General features: G+C 50.2%; 1 long non-coding RNA gene across 1 annotated transcript; it reads right to left on the reverse strand.

Annotated features, from left to right (window-relative positions):
* Positions 1-499: 499 nt before the first annotated feature.
* LOC129149660 (uncharacterized) lies at positions 500-10,706 on the reverse strand. The gene is made up of 3 exons (XR_008556518.1): positions 10,543-10,706; positions 882-944; positions 500-620 (listed from the first exon to the last, which is right to left on the reverse strand). It is a non-coding gene; the product is annotated as an uncharacterized LOC129149660 (long non-coding RNA).
* Between the last annotated feature and the right edge of the window lie 6,310 nt (positions 10,707-17,016).

Below are 17,016 nucleotides of genomic sequence, written 5' to 3' on the forward strand. Positions count from 1 at the left end.
ACGCTGGCGTGTCTGCACATCACTGGACTCTGGCCTCCGTCTGTCATTGGGACCGTCCGCCGTCTCACATGTGGCCCCGGGTCTCCTGCTGGGCCCCACTCGTGGGTGTGAGGACAAGGCCTCTAGGTGTGGACAGAAGGGGGTGTCCGCTGACTCCCCCCATTACCCCTGCTGCCTCTTCTCTGTGCGCCCCCATGTAGAAAGGTCAGCCGGGAGCGCCACCCTCCGCCAGCCCCATGCACCTCCCTCAACCCTGGTCCTTCCAGCCCGCGTGTCTCCTGCCCTCCAAGCCTCACAGCGCCCACGAGGCGCTCTCCGCCACCGACGGGGTGTCACATCTCTCTCCCTGAGAAAAGGTCACTGCCCAGGGCAGGGACTGGCTCTGCCATTCCTCCCCCTCCCCTGCCCACAGCCAGCCGAGCATGCAGGGCGGGGCACGGGGAGACGGCGGAAACCTGCACGAGGGCACAGGGTGATGTGGTCGGCAGGACTGACCTGACGTGGCTGCCCGAGTGAGGCCATCCCTTTCTGAGCTCTGCCAGCTGGGCACGGGCCCGCCTTCTCTGTAGCCTGCCCTCCCACCTCAGTTCCCGGGACGGGAATCTTGCTCCGGGATGGGCCTGTGGGGAAGGAGGAAGTCAGCTGACATACGGCAGCGTGCAGCACACTGTGTACCCCTAGGAAAGAATCCATGACAGTGAAAAGCCACGTTGGCCCAGCTCGCCACCCCCCAAATGGCCAGGCTGAAGGCAGCCTGTTGTTTCAGGAGGGACAAGCCCTGCTGCATGACCGTCTCCCCTGGGGCCGGGAGACCAGCTGGCCGGGCCCGGGGGCCCCACGCTCTCTGCTGCGATCAGAGCTTCGGGATCTAATGAACGTACCTGTCCTCAAGCCACTTCTGTCGCAGACGCGGGCGTGTGTGCACAGCACGGCTCTGGGCCCACCTGAAAGCAGACGGACAGAAGGCAGAATTCAACTTCACTTCAGCCGAACAGGGTCACTTCCTTGTTAGACAGCATCAGGTTGGGTTGGGGGGCGGGAGGATAGATTTAATCATTCATGCCTCCTGACATAAAATGCATGCTGCCCAAATCCCGACGCTTACTACCTCAGTGACGTGCTGGCTCCCTTGCAGCAGGCAGGAAGCCACTGTTCCCCCGCACCCACCCACCCGGGGCTCCAGGCAACAAGGCATGGCCCGGAGCCTGAGACCAGGGTGCCAGCACCCCCCCCCCCCGCAGGGCCCTCCTGTGGGCACGCTCTGTGCTCCAGCTCTCCCTGCACAGCAGGCCTCTCTTCCTTCGGCTCTTCCCAGGGTATTGGAAGGCTGCTGCTGCTGCTGGGCCACCAACAGTGCCGGGCCCTGTCCTCTGGCCCCTCCCCCCCCCTCCCCAATCTGCTTCTCTAGATAAACTGGATCTGCTGCTCTGGGACTTCAATGTGGTGGCCGCAGGCCTGACCAAGAACCACCCAGCATGGGTGAAGAAATCTCAGTTCTAAAGTTCGCTTCCTTGAACTCGTAGCTTCATTGGGTCCCAGGAGGAAGTTATCCATCAGAACTCCTCCTAGGGCAGTGGTCGGCAAACTGCGGATCGCAAGCCACATGCGGCTCGCGAGCCGCTGTTTGCCAACCACTGTCCTAGGGGGAATGCCACTCAGTGGCAGGGAGCAGGGAACATTTCCCTGCATGTGGGTCCCATTCATAATGGCGCACACAAAGACCCATGGTGAACCCCCACGTTCCCATCCCACATCCCCTTTCCACACTTCCTTTTCACTGTGTCTTTATCACTGAAAGTATTGCAGGCGGCCCCCTTTTCCCCCCATGGGTCCCTCCCCACTCCTGCCGCTCCCCAGGCCTTCACCCCACTATTGTCTGTGTCCATGGTTTATGCATATTTTCATGTAAGTTCTTTGATCTCTCCCCACTCCTTCCCTCTGAGGATCCATAGTCTGTTCCATGCTTCCATGTCTCTGGATCTATTTTGGGTGTCAGTTTATTTTGTTCATTAGATTCCACATATGCGTGAGATCATGTGATACTTGTCTTTCTCTGACTGGCTTATTTCACTCAGCGTGATACTCTCCAGGTCCCTCCATGCTGTCTCAAAGGGTAAGAGACCCTTCTTTTTACAGCTGCATAGTGTTCCACGGTGTAGATGTACCACTGCTTTTTTATTCAGTCATCTACTGGTGGGCACTAGGCCTGTTTCCATGTCTTAGCTATGGTGAATGGTGCTGCTATGAACACAGGCGTGCATATACTCTGTCCGATGGGTGTTTCGGGATTCTTAGGATACATTCCTAGAAGTGGGATCACTGGGTCTAATAGCAGCTCCGTTTTTAATTTTTGAGGAAACCCCACCGTTTTCTGTAGTGCTTGTACCAGGGTCCTTTTCTCCACATCCTCACCAGCACTTGTTTGTGGTTATTGATGGCAGCCACTTTGGCAGGTGGAGCTGCTACCTCACTGTCGTTTTAGGTTGCATCTCTCTGCCGATTAGTGATGCTGAGCATTTTTGCATGTGTCTCTCGGCCATTTCTATGGTCTCTTTGGAGGAGTGTCTATTTAGGTGCTCTTCCCATTTTTTGATTGTTTTTGTCTTCCTTTTGTTGAACTGTTAGAGAACTTTATATATTCTGGAAATGGGCCCCTTCTCAGAAGTATCATTGGCAAATATGTTCTCCCATACAACGCGTTCCCATGTGATTTTGATCCCGGTTTCTTTTGCTGTGCAGGAGCTTTTTACTTAGATGCAGTCGGTCCCATTTGTTTGTTTTTTTTCCCTGTGTTTTTCTTGCCCTAGGGGTTGTATCAGTGAAAATATTGCTAAGTGAAATGTCTGATAGGATTGCGGCCTAGGCTTTCTTCAAGGATTTTTATGGTTTCCCGTCTTACATTTAAGCGCTCTATCCATTGTGAGTGTACTCTTGTGTCTGTGTGAGTTGGTGGCCTAGTTTATTATTTTTGCACGTACCTGTCCAGTTTTCCCCTCACCATTTATTTGAGAGATTCGGGAGACCAATCTCGTACTGGCACACGTGCCTGCGAGCACGCACAGGGCTGCAGCTTGGAGGCCGTCGATGCAATGGCACAACACGCGTGGGCATCGCCAGGGCCTTCGCACTGCAGACCCTTCCTGTCGCAGGAGAGCAGCGTACGGGCAGACAGAGCCCGGCGTGAAGTGACTGCTGCATCCCGGAGCCCTGACACAGGAGCTGAGCACCACGGCGAATGCTGCGGGCGGTCCCCTTCCTGCCAGAAGGCCAGGACCTTCCTGGGATCCGAGCAGCGCTCATGCTGGAAGGGTTTCAGCCACAAACTGGTTGAGTGAATCCTCCGACCACTGCTTACGGTTCGGCCCCCAAAAGGAACCCCGCCCGGCATCCGTCAGGTGAGGTGCGATGGTCAGTTGTCCTTCAGCCGCCGTTCGAGGAGCCTCTGGAACATTCTTTTGCTCTCCTGCCGCCCCTCCAGGTCGAGCTTGTCCTCTCCCGGCTGCTGTCGAGCAGCCCTTCTGGCAGACGGCCGTGCCGATTGGGGCCCAGGCTGAGCCTCAAGCCCACAAGGCCCTGCGGGAGGCTTTCCCAGGAGGGAGCAAGTGGGGCCCCCTCCCTCTCCGCAGGCAGCCCCCCAACACCCGCCCCGGGATCGGGCAGTGCCGACATTCACACCTAAATCGAATCCGATCTCCACCACCTGAGGAAGAGACTCTGGCTTCCCTCTGAGCCCGAGAAGTGGCCTCGGGAGCAACCTGTCTCCACCTCAGGGGCCCGAGAAATGCTCAGGGATGCTGACCCTCCCCACGGCCCCTTTGCGGGGTTTCCTCCCCTCGATGCTGCTGCTGGAGCAGTCCCTCTGGTAGGGGGGCAGGGCAGGTGGTGCCAGGACTGGGGCTCCCTGCACCGAGGCCCCCATTGGCAGTTGTGAGAGGAGGGAGGAGAGAAGTCTCTTCTGAGGCCTTCGGGGAAGATGCAGGCATCAACGCCGCCGAGCTGCGTCCTGGAGTGGATCCAGGAAGGCCTGGTCCCTGCTCCCAGCTCCCGGCGGCCCTTGGGTCTGGACAGGAAGGCGAAGAAGGTTCTCCAAGAGCCCGATGAAGCCAGACAGCACCACATGGTGGTAGAAGAAGGAAGAAAGCCAGCACTGTCATCTTCCTTCTGCCCCCAGGTTTCCAAGCTGTGCAGTGGGGAGAATAATGAGCCCTACCCCCGGATCCTTCTGCGTGTTACACGGGACAATACACCTCAACACCCCCCAACACTGATGGCTCCCGTGCAGGGTTTTAGAAAAGCGGTCCAGGAACGCCTCCAGAGAGGACCTGGAATGCACAATGACGGGCCATGGAAATGCCCTGCTGACCTGTTACAACTGTTCCCAGCCGTAATTTAACAGCAATCCTGTGTGACTAACCGGTGTCCTTCTCGTAAGCACCCCCAGACTTTCAAAAAGTAGACTTTTACTAGTTCTAAGCGTTTGCACCACGCTGACACTCCCTTGTATTTAAAAAAATAGACTTTTATTGATTTCAGAGGAAGGGAGAGGGAGAGAGAGAGAGAAACTTCAACGATGAGAGAAAATCATGGATCAGCTGCCTCCTGCACGCCCTCCTCCCACTGGGGATCGAGTCCACAATGCAGGCATGTGCCCTGACAGGGTCGTGACCTCCTGGTTCATAGGTCAATGCTCAACGCTTGAGCTATGCCGGCCAGGCCTGACACACCCTTTTAATGTTAACCTTCATCCTAATTGGTTGTTCATATAGTCAGTAGGTTGCTCAAGACTATGGAAATAAAAATTTACTGTAGCATAAATTTATTTGAGTAAAAATAAGAACAGAAATTAATGGAATTTCTAACAGAAAAAATAAACCCAGTTACATCAGAACTGGTTCTTTGAAAGGATTAATAAACCTCTCGTAGATGAGAGAGAAACAAGTTACCAGTAGGAGGAATGAAAGGGTGGTTTTCCACCAGACCCAGCAAAGAGGAAGGGGCAATATGGTATCGCTACATCCAACTCTACAGATACAAATGCAACAACTTAGAGCGAGGGACTCATTTATGCAAAACCCGTAAACTACGAAAACTCTCCCGGGTGAAATAGCGTGCCCAGTCCCACGTCTGTTATAGAAATCTAAGCGGCAGTGAAAGTCCTTTGGAAAAAATCCAGACACAAGCAATGCATATGTTTCAAATGGCACATCATTCCGAATCGTGTGAAGCCATCTCTCGCCATCCAGTCCACATCCCACCCCAATGTGAAGCATCCTTTGTCCGTGTACCCATGCCGTACGCACGACCACCGCCCGCTGGTCACTTGGCAACCGACTCAGTTACCAGATGGACAGTTGGGGCCGCCCACGGCTGGGCTGAAGTCGCTGCTATGTTACCGCCAGCGAGTGTCTCCGCTGCACTAACGGAGAACGCAGGCCCAGACGCGGTAAGGAACGTGCGCAGTGTCCCCAGCAGGACGTGGGGAGCCACGGGCCTGGGGGCGTTGGGCGAAGCTCACTGTGTTGTGGGTTTATTCCATCAGGGCTCAGACCCCATGGCCACCAAAGGATTTCGCTTCACAGCCAACGGAACACAGACGAGGGACCACTCAGTCCATTGACAGCTGAGTGCGTCGGAAATCCTTTAGGCGGAAGCCGGACAGGACGGGACCAGCACCCTTCGTGGAGGTGCCGCTCGGAGAGCCTCCTCAGTGCAGCCGACAGCACGGCAGCCGCGGGCCTGGGCGTCCTGCCCTGGGCTTGGGCATCGGAGAAGGCCCGGGCGGGGGTCGCTTCTCCAGCCTCACAACGAACAGGGAAGCCTGGCAGCAGGAACAAGGCCATTGCCCCGTCCCACTGGTTCCCAGATGAGCTGTCCACATAGGTGGGAACCCAGGAACTTAAAAATGCATCCCCCCCTCCCGATCCACACCAGGGACGCCCACTGCGGTGGCCACCACAGTGCCCTAGAGACGGCGAGGTTCACTCTGCCAGGAAGCGCTCGGAACATTATCAAACCCTCTGGTAGCCGGCCGGTCTCTAATGGACTGACTCCTTCCCGTGAGAACACGGTTGAGGAGACCAAGCGGAAGCCTCAGAGGCAGAGAACACCATGAACACGAGAGCCGACGGCAGGGCGGGGACCTCTGCGGAGACATCCCAACCCCCCTGGCCTTCCTCCCGAAGGAAGGAGCACTTGATGTCCAACCCATTCTCCCATGGCCGGTGGATGGAGGTGGGCACAGGAGATGACAGTTTAGACCCCCGACTGGCACCGGCTTTTCTCCGGGACCAGGTAAGACCCAGGAAGTGAGATGAGGGACCATTATCCCCACCCTCTCAGCCTCTGGTCCTTTCCCGCACCCAACTTCACTCCCGCAGCCCCCAGCAACCGGAATTTGGGCAAATGTCCTCCCTTCCCCTGGGAGACACTGACCTGGCCTGAGGAGACCCTCTCTCCCTCTCCTGCTTTCAGCTGTCCTGTCCCCGATCTGAGCTGCCGTCCCAAGTCCCACAGCTTTCTCCAGCAGCTGAGGGGCCAGCCTGGTCCCTTCCTTCCGTGTCCTAGGCTGGAGAGGGCTGGTTCTCACAGAGCAGGCCCGGTTCCAGGAGCCACGAGCCACGGCTGACACAGAGCCACCCTGGGCATCCACGTCCCATGGCAGAGGTACACACTCGTTCTCTCTCTCTCTCTCTCTCTCTCTCTCTCTCTCTCTCACACACACACACACACACACACACACACATGGTCTTATCCAACCATAACATAGAAGAAAATCATGCTTTTTGCTTTTTGCAACTATAGGTGGACTTTGACGGGACTATGCTGAGTAGAAGTAAGTCAGACAGGGAAAGACAAATACTCCTGTGCATATGTGGAAACTAAAAAACCAATCTCAGAAATATAGATTAGAATGGTGTTTGTCAAGGCCTGGGGAAAACATACTCATTTCCAGGTATAAGATGAGGAAGTCATGGGCATCTGATGTACCCCATGATGACTATAATTACCAACACTGTGTTATATATTGAAAGTAGCTAAGAGAGTCGATCTTAAATGTTATGATCACACACACAAAATGGTAATTATGTGAGAGGATGGAGATGTGAACACACCTTATTGTGGTCATCATTTCATGATATAAATGTGTATGAAATCATCACGCTGTACACTCTAAACTTACACATGTTACATGTGAATATCTCAAAGCTGAAAAATAAAATTGTCCCACCCTGTCAAGTGGGCATCCCTTCCAGCCATCTGTGTGCCCTCTGACATCCCCCATCACTCCCTGAGCTTACCCTGACTATTGGCACCACACGCTGAGCCAGATTCTTCCATCCTTGCCGTCCCGCAGCGCTGGCCCCCATCACTTAGTGGAGAAGCGTATTTAGAAGCCAGGACATGGGGGCTGGGGTACTGCTGCCACTGGAATGTTGCTATAACCGACAGGACTGGAATGTACGTATGTCCACAATCGCACACACACACACATATGCATCATATCTATCACCCCTTCCACCCATACGTGTGCACACACGCTGAACACGGTGAGTTCATATGGAGGCCTCTGACTGCAGCACAGCACCTCCGATTGGCTCTGTTTGCTTCCTCCCCCCATTGGGAAGTCCCCTTTCTAAAGCGGAGTCATGGCTCCCATTGCCCCGGACATTCCCGAGGTGACGGGTCCCGATGTACAAGAGCCAGCCCTTCCCCACAGAGAGCCCTCCTCACACGCTGACGGCGCTGAAGCAGCCCCTGCTCTTGACCTCCTCCACCCCCAGCACCGCATCCCGGAGCCAGCCGGCCTTCCAGCTCCCAGCCCGAGGGCTGTCCTCCTTGCCGCCTGGGCTCTGTCACCCCCTGCAGCCTGCGCCCCAGTGTGGATGCCTCCTCCCCGGGCTGGGGTCTGGCCCCCCCCCCCCCACGTTGCTTTCCCTGCTCTGCCGCACCTGTGATGGTAGCGGCAGGACAGCACTGCTCTGGCACAGAAAGGAAGGGACGTGGGACAAAGGGGAGGGGACGGAAGAGGTGAACACAGCTTAGGACAATCAGTTACTCAAGGTGAATCGGGCCCAGGCGTGGCAGCACTGGGAAACCCTGTCTTTTTTCTCACTGGCCTCCAGCTGCCCTTTCCTGCCCCTCTCCTCCGTCATCCATAACTTCCTCCCCTCCATTGAGCTGAAAAAGGTCGTCCTGGGCGTGATTCCTGTACTATCATTCGCATTGGCCGCTCGGCTGACCTTCGGAGTGATGGTGTCCTCCCTGAAGCTCCGACGCTCAAGCCCTCTGCCTCTCAAGCTGGACTTGAATGTTTCACTCCGCTTTTAGCAATTTCAGGCGTGAGCAGGAGAGCACGCTCACCGCCACTTCTTGGAGCCTCAGGTCCTTGGTCTGGAAGATGAGCGTGACCCCGACCCCCTCCCGGGCTGGAGGAGGAACAGATCACACACCAGGCACCGCCCCTGAGCGCCGTGTGTCAAACCCAGCCATGCGGGCTTGACCAGCGTCACGGGACTCCTCGACCTGTAGGAACATGCCACGTGCATTTCCCCCTCAGCACTGCTGCACTCGCTGTTCCTTGTGCCTGGCATGCTGTTCCCTCAGGCCATCTACGGCCTCTCCCTCACTTCCTCCCAGTCTCTGCTCCATCAGCAGCACCTCTCCAGGGAGACCTTCCCCGACCACCCCGAATGAAATGCTCTTCCCCCTCACCTGGCCTTATCTTTCTCCTTAACACTTCTCATCTCACAGATGTTCCAGATTCCTGACCAACTCCATGAAATCAGAGACTTTGCCAATTATTTCTCCCTTGTACCCCCAACTCCTAGAACAGTGCTTGGGCTCATAGGCGGGGCTCCGAAGAGGGACTGCGACCCGGGCTCCTGACCCCCATCACTGAGATGGACAGTACTCTCTGGCATGGGCACTGGCCTCATCGTATGGATTGTGATCCATATGGAGGCTCAGGAGACAAGGGATTTGCCCAAGGACACGCAGCCAGGACCCGGGGCTCCAGGCTTTGGAATCATACCCGCCAGGTTCCAACACCCTCAGTTCCTGGACGGAGACCTCACAACCAAAAAGAACAAAGATTGTACCAGAGCCTGCAACCCAGGCATGTGCCCTTGACCAGAATTGAACCTGGGACCCTTCAGGCTGCAGGCCAACGCTTTATCCACTGAGTCAAACCAGCTAGGGCTTCTTCCCTTTTTTTAAGAGAGCTAAGAAGGAGGGGAGCGCGAGAACCATCAATTTGTTGTTTCTCTCGTTTATGTATTCAGTGGTTGATTCTTGTATGTGCCCTGATGGGATCGAACATGCAACTTTGGTGTATTGAGACACCGACTGAGCTACCAGGCCAGGGCCTTTTTTTCACATAACATACAATTAACCATAATAAGGTATGCTATTTAGTGTCATATCGCACATTCACAGTGTTCCCAACCATTACCCTCATCATTGATGTTTTCCTTCCTCCCTTTCCCTTCCTTTCTGAAATTAATAAAAACATTTTTAAAATTATAAAACAATAAATGGAATCATACAATAAAAAAAAGATTGTACCAGAGCCAGAGACTCACATACCCAGAGACACCAAATACAGCTCACTGAACACAACCCACAGCGGATTCCCAAACTCTGTCCAAGAGCTCACAGCTGGAGGCACAGACTCCCCACAGAGCAGAGACAGTCCGTCCCCGGAAGACCAAAGTCCTCAGCCCCGGGACCTACACTGCCCACACTGCACGTCCTGGAGACAGACTCCCAAAGCACGCAGACACCCCCCTTAATACCAGGGCGGCACAAGCTGAAGGACAGAAGTCAAACCACGCAGAAACACCACAGGACCTTAAGGTAGTGCCCCAGACAGACCAGAGAACCTCAGCTGGACACAGGCCCCCAAACAGCTCAGGGACTGTGCACCTTAAGGTGAAACCGCCCCGCCCACAACCCGTTCGGAGACGTCACAACTGGGGGCCCAGAGCCACACCTGCTGGGAGACCTCCTACCCTGGGGCCGCACCCCCCCCCCCCCCCCCACACACACACACAGAGATCTCACTCCCGGGGCACAAATGCCCAAGGCTCAGGAAACAGGCACACCCGGCCCAGCAGAGCTCAGCCCAGGGCGCACAGAGTCCCCCCAACAGCCGTTCACTCTCTGTCCCCAAGGCTCGGAGAGAGCACCCGCCCCAGACAGCCAGCCCCTGGGACGTGTCCCCCGAGGCCTGGCACCTCACTGCCCAGGCCGAGAGACACAAGCTGCTCAGGGGCCCCTCCCCGTCCTCAGCCGGGGCACCTGCGGGACTGAGGCTGCGCTGCCCGAGGCGCCCCACCGCCTGGTGACGGAGCGGAGGCGAACCGAGGCCGCGGGGGCGCCCGTGGAGACAGCCCGTCACCTGCTCGCCCTGCGCCGGCCTCTGGCGCCGATCCCCGCGCTGACCCGGCGGCCACGTAGGCCGAGCGAGGACCGGCAGGCGGTGCGCGTCCAGCTCGCGGGCCGGTCTAACGCTGAAAAGCGCGTCCCGCGCGCGCGCCTCACCCTCAGCTCCGGCGCTGCGACCCCCTCGCTGCCCCGGACGGGCGGACGGACGGCCAGCGGACCCGGGCAGCGAGGAAAGGGGCCCAGACCAGGGGTCCAGCGGCAGCCAGGCCGCGCCCTGGAAGGGCTTCACGCCTCAGGCTGGCGGAGGCCAATCACCGCCCAGCACGGCCCGGCCCGCCCTCCGCCGCTGGGAAGCAATCTCTCACCCAGTGGCCGGCCCGGCTGGACGGGCGGGCGTCAGACCCGGGGGTGGAGCTCGGGAGCCGAAGACGAGGGGCGCAGCCTCAGTCAGGTCGCTCCCGAGCGGCAGTCCTGCCTCTGAGCCCGTGCGTGCGGGTACCGCCCAGGAGGGAACGCTCCCCTCGCGCGCCCCTTGGTGGTGGGAACCGGGAAAGCTCCTCGAGGCAGAAGCCCCGGGACCGCTCTAAGCTGGGCAGGGTCAGGACGAGAACCCACAGGCCGCTGCAGTCTTGGATCTTCCAGAAGTCTGGCGGAACTGAAATCCACCTCCCGCTCTGGGCAATAGCACAACAGGGGGCGGGGCCAGCGTCTCCTGTGAGCTGGGCGTTGAGAGGGCTTGTGCTGCCCTGGGTAATGCAGAACAGATGGGGGGGGGGGGGCGGGAAGGAAAGGGGGGCTGGCGCAGCCAAAGGCCCCCAAGGGGCAGGGGAGCTAGAGCTCCTGACTGGGGCCCGCAGCCTGGCGGGGGGCAGGCCTCGTCCTTAACTGTCAGCAATAGGTGAGGCGGACAGCAGGGCCGCAGGGCCGCAGGACCGCAGGATCTTTGGTTTTGTTAGGGAAGGGCCATCTCCCAGGGTCCAACTGCAGGCTCCTCACTGGTGGAGTTACCACCACCACCACCTGTGGTGTCAGTCACTAAGCACATCTGATTCACTGTCAAAGGAGATCAGGGGAACTGAGGGAACTGACACCAAGCTGATCTTGCTTTTGGTGTTTCTGTGAATAATAAACTGTTAGAATCCACTTGGGTTCACTATACCCTTACAAGCCCAATCTATGGAATGGTGAGCTGACAACAATTCCAGTAGGGAACCTGGTGGCCATGTCAGCCTGGTGCAGTGCTACTTAAGCACAGCCTGACGAATTGACACAGACTCTGGTGTTGAGTTGTATGGTGTTGCATGATCGGAATATTGCCTTATTTTCTTTGTCATCAAGCACAGCAATGAGCAAAGGGTTAAGCACATACCATGACTCAGTGTGGCCTTGTCAGACCCCAGTTATTTATAAACCAACTGTAGAATCGATGCCATGTCCCACACCAGCTACATTGCTATTGCAGCAATATATTTCTTTAAGTAAAATACATTTGTAATCTCAAATTCATTTAGGCAGGTATGCATATACCCCTATTAGAAATTCAAACCAGTATCTCTTGCTAGAGATGTAATTATAAAGGTAAATAAAATATTTGAAAGTTGGAATATAAAAGCCAAATTATTTACAGTATAATTCCTACTTCATGCTGACATTTAGTCATTATAGTGGCAATTTACTGTACTAGCACACATTGTTAATTTCTCTTTTAAAATAAAAAAACAGACCTAAAGTATATAATTACTTTCCCACCATCATGCAGTTAGGATGAGTCAGAGACAGGATTGAAACTCCTGGCTATTTCATGCCGTAGCCTATAAAGTGACAGAGTAGGTGGGACCAGAGTAATTTTGCTTCAACAAGTACCCCTGGTTCTGTTCCCTTTTATTCTACCCAGGCCCCAGTGATTTCATCCAGTCTGATGGAGCCCAATATATATTAAAAATTAAAATTCTTACCAGACTAGGATTGGATGAACTTCACAGTTCCATTTTCTTATCAGGAATAAGACAACTTTGGTACACTAATCCTGATTAACATTGTACTGGGTCGGTCTTTCCATTGTTATGAGAAAATGAAAAAAAGGCAGTTTTTAAAACAGCAGAAATAAATTTGTCAGCATTCAAAAATGATTGGATTGTGCATAATGAAACTTAGAAAATATCTAGAAATAACCTTTTGGAAATAATAAGCATGTGTAGCAAGATTGCTGGAGAGAATACCAATGTATAAATATATCTGCACTAGAGGCCTGGTGCATGAATTCGTGCATGGTGGAATCCGACCGCCTACCCCAATGGGGGCCGAATGGGGCTGGGCTGGTGGGGGAGAGGGGCCATGGGAGGTTGGGAGATTCGGGGTCCCAATTGGGCTGGTTGGCCCCACAGTGCGCGTCATAGCGACTGGTCATTCCAGTCGTTCCATTGTTCTGGTCACTTGGCTTTTATATATAGAGATATGAAAGCTCAATTGGAGTATAAAACGTCAGAAAATGATATAATTTTCAATAGTATCAAGTACTTAGGAATACACTTCCCTAAAGATTTGCAAGATTCCTTGGATAATGCTGCAAAACTTTATTGAGAGAACTTTTAACACTGAAGTATCCAACATAAGAATGATCTGTGTGTCTTGAGATCATCTTCCTTTAAACGGGTGGTTTTCCTTCCCCTGCAAGAGAAACGTAACTGTTGGGAACATTCCTTAGTCTCATTACATTTAGATGACATTAAAGGTACACAAAAGACTAAGTTTAGGTTTTATAAGATAGACTTCCATGCACATATTTTTACCAATATTGACTCCACTCTTTCTATTGGCACTCGGAAACAAAAAAGACTATTCAAGTTTAGAGCACAGGAAATTAAATGAACCTATAAAAAAGTGGTTTTAAATAGTAAGCAAAAAATGTATAAACTTTTTTGAAAAATCTGAACACCATCCAACAGAAATCCCCTAAGACAGAAAGAAATGTACAGAAATGCTTCGATTTGAAATACTGTTCTGAATATAAGATAGCTAAAACAGAATTTTCACATTTGTTCCTGCCTATGTGAAGTAAACAGAAAGGCTCGTACTGCCTTTGCTTCTTCCTTAGGGTGCAGAAAAGCAAAAATGTTTCTTAGGTTCCTTTAGCCCTTATGCCATTGTTTAAATAGGGTAATAACCATGTGTCCCCAATTCCATTTGTAGTCCTAGTATAATTATGGATAATGTCTTATGAATTTTGATTTGTATAGTAACTTTACAGTCACACTAGTTTTAACTCATTATCATCATTTTTGACAACAAAACATGAAGTTCATATATAGGATGCCTTATATTAAGGCAAAAAAAAAAAAAAGAAGAATGAATGGAGAGAGGGAGGAGAAAGGAAAAGAGAAAAGGAAGCATAAGAGAAAGAAAGATCTAAGCCAAAACAACTTTTGTTTCTCAAAGTAAGTGCTTTTAAAAAAACTTTACTGAGGAATAATTACCAAATATTACTGTATATATTGAAAGAGTAAAACATGGTGTATTTGCTATATGTATGCATTGTGTCATGATTACCAAGGTAAATGTATGTCATTAATCCATTCCTCACCTCGAGTAGCTAACATTTATTTTTGTGATGAGAATGATCAGGATCTATTCTCATGAACTTTCAAGTATACAGTATCATGTTAATAACTAAAAGAGCTTAGGAGGGACAACTCTGAACCAATGTGTGAATTTTCCCCATGGTGTATCTGTTGTTTAGATATTCAGCTGCTACTGGGATATATTATTTAATGTATATAAGTTTTCCTAGTATATTAACTATTTCATCCAAATTTTGAAAATATTAGTGTTCAAGAATGTTTTCACATTCAGTTATATTTATTACTCAGTATTTGTTAGTGTCTTATTTGTGTTCCTTATGGGTACAATTGGGCTTCTTCTCCCCCCTGCCCAAGATTATGTAAAATAATGGATACTTTTCACACATTTTCTTTCAGTGTCCTGAGGTCCAATACCTAATTTCTTCACAAGTGTTTTAAAAATGAGTCTTTCTCATTTATTAATTAAGTTATATATTTCTTTTTCCTACAGATTTATACTTTTATTATGTATCTCGGATCTTTTTTTTAATATATATTTTATTGATTTTTTTTTTTTACAGAGAGGAAGTGAGAGGGATAGAGAGTTAGAAACATCGATGAGAGAGAAACATCGATCAGCTGCCTCCTGCACACCTCCTACTGGAGATGTGCCCGCAACCAAGGTACATGCCCTTGACTGGAATCGAACCTGGAACCTTTCAGTCCGAAGGCCGATGCTCTATCCACTGAGCCAAACCGGTTAGGGCTGTATCTCGGATCTTATCCCTTAGATTTATTCTGTTGTACTTTTTTTCTTAATTTTTATATTGGATGGTCATGCAATTTATTATCTATTTAGTAACATATACATTAAAAGGCTATGAACTGCCATGGTCAGGAAGCTCAGTTTGTTAAGAGTGTTGTCCCAATATGTCAAGGTTGTGGGTTTGATCCCTGGTCAGTGCTCATACAAAAATCAATGAATACATAAAGAAGTGGAACACAAATCATTGTTTGTCTCTTCTTTCCCTCCTCCCAAAAATCGGTCAATAAAACATTTATAAAGGCTATCACCTTCCTGTGAATATATTTTAACCATGTATAATAGGCTCCTGGAGTAGTCGGAGAACTATCCCTAATGTAAATAGTCTAATGAAATGTTTAAGTAATGTAAAGTAAAAACGTTTAGAAGACTAATACAAGATAATGTCTTGCTAAACTCAAAGTACTCCCTTAAAATTCAGAACCCCTTGTAGTTAATGGTCAGCAAAATACATAAATTACATTCTTTTAAAAATATTTTTATTGATTTCAGAGAGGAAGAGAGAGACAGAAACATCAATGATGAGAGAGAATCACTGATAGGCTCCTTTCTGCACGCCCCACACTGGGGACCGAGCCAACAACCTGGGCATGTGCCCTGACTGGGAATTGAACCATGACTTTCTGGTTCATTGGTTGACACTCAACTACTGAGCCATGCCCACTGGGCATAAATTACATTTTCAATGAGTAACTTACCTGCTTCCGGCATGTAAACAGGCTCCGGTTTTGGTGACATGTCCCACTTGAAACGAGTCTCATCTGCATCTTCAACCCAAATCTCTGGCTGAGGCAGTTCTGGGAGATCAATTGCTGGGTCAGGCCCTTAAAAAAGAAGTTATCATTTTCAGCTGCAATCATACTCTAGATGATTACTCAGGAATTATTAAGGTTATAGTTTTTGAACTTCTAATCTTGTCAACAGATGTTTCCATGAAGAAAGGTATAACATGCCACATTTGATATTGTTAGGAGTGATTATGTTATGTTTTCCACATTTTTATTAGGGACAATATCTCACTAAGACTGACAGTGGTGACAGGGAGCATGCCTAGCATAGATATCCTACTTACACCTGCCTTCACATCAGTGACTGCCTGCACATGCTCTGCTTGATCCAATTCAAAAAAACTGAAACTAGATGATCTCTTGCCATTTCATGATTTAGACATTTGAGGCTTCAATGAGGAAAGGATTTAACATGTAACTGTTTTATAAGAGCCAGAAAGAATTCAGAATTTGAAAAAAATCTGACAACAGATAAATAAGTTATGAAAACAGAATACGTTTGTTTTCATTGTATTCTATGCAACAAAACCAGAGAATGCAAAAAGCAGCTTTGAAAAAAATTTTAGTATCTCTGATTTTGATTCACTATTTATATAAGAGTAAGGATGGATTTGGAAGGTAAGGGATTCTCTAAGAATTACACAAGTTATATTAAAGGTGGTACTAGAATCTGTTACAGTGTCTAGAATATTTATAGAACCTCATATTTATTACAAATGCACTATGTATTTGTTAAATCAGAAAATATGAAAGGATTTCAAAGTTATTAGCTTAAAGTACTTATATTCAAAACAAAATATTTTCAAACTTATAATTTAAAATAGCATTGATCTTATTTGTTTCTATATCTGATAGTCAATAAGTCTGTTAATCAGGCTTTTGAAATCTGAACTACTTTTCAAAAATCTTTAGATGTGAGCCCTGTTATTAAAGTAATAGTGTGTTACCTCCATATTATTAGAGATATCATTGTGGGAAACGGAAAACACATTGAACTGCATTCTTCGTGTATAGCATACCTCTTTCTGGAATGTTACTGGGTTCCAGTTTGCCTAAAATCTTGTACTTAACACCAGTGTTCTCACCCCCAGTCTTTGGCTGATCCTGTTCCTGGAGAACAGCTTCCGGGTCAGGGCCTTAAAAAAGTTACCAGTTTTCGCAGTAAACATAAGTTGATTACTAAGCAATGATTGAAGTTGTAGCCCTTGAACTTCCAATCTTATCAATTGATTTTTTCAGGGCAGAAGCTTACAATATGCCACATTTGATATAATTTTAGAGGTATTTATATAGCAGGGACAACATTTTTATTAGGGAAAGCTACTCAGTAAGGGTGACAGGCAGTGTGATTAGCATAGGTATCTTATTCAGACCTCCTTGATATTAGTGATTTCCTGAATTCTCTCTACCTGATCAGGCATAAAAACTAGACTATTGCTTGCTATTGCATGATTTAGTCATT

Source organism: Eptesicus fuscus, chromosome 1 (genome assembly GCF_027574615.1).
Source record: "Eptesicus fuscus isolate TK198812 chromosome 1, DD_ASM_mEF_20220401, whole genome shotgun sequence".
In the NCBI taxonomy this organism is placed as follows: Eukaryota; Metazoa; Chordata; class Mammalia; order Chiroptera; family Vespertilionidae; genus Eptesicus; species Eptesicus fuscus.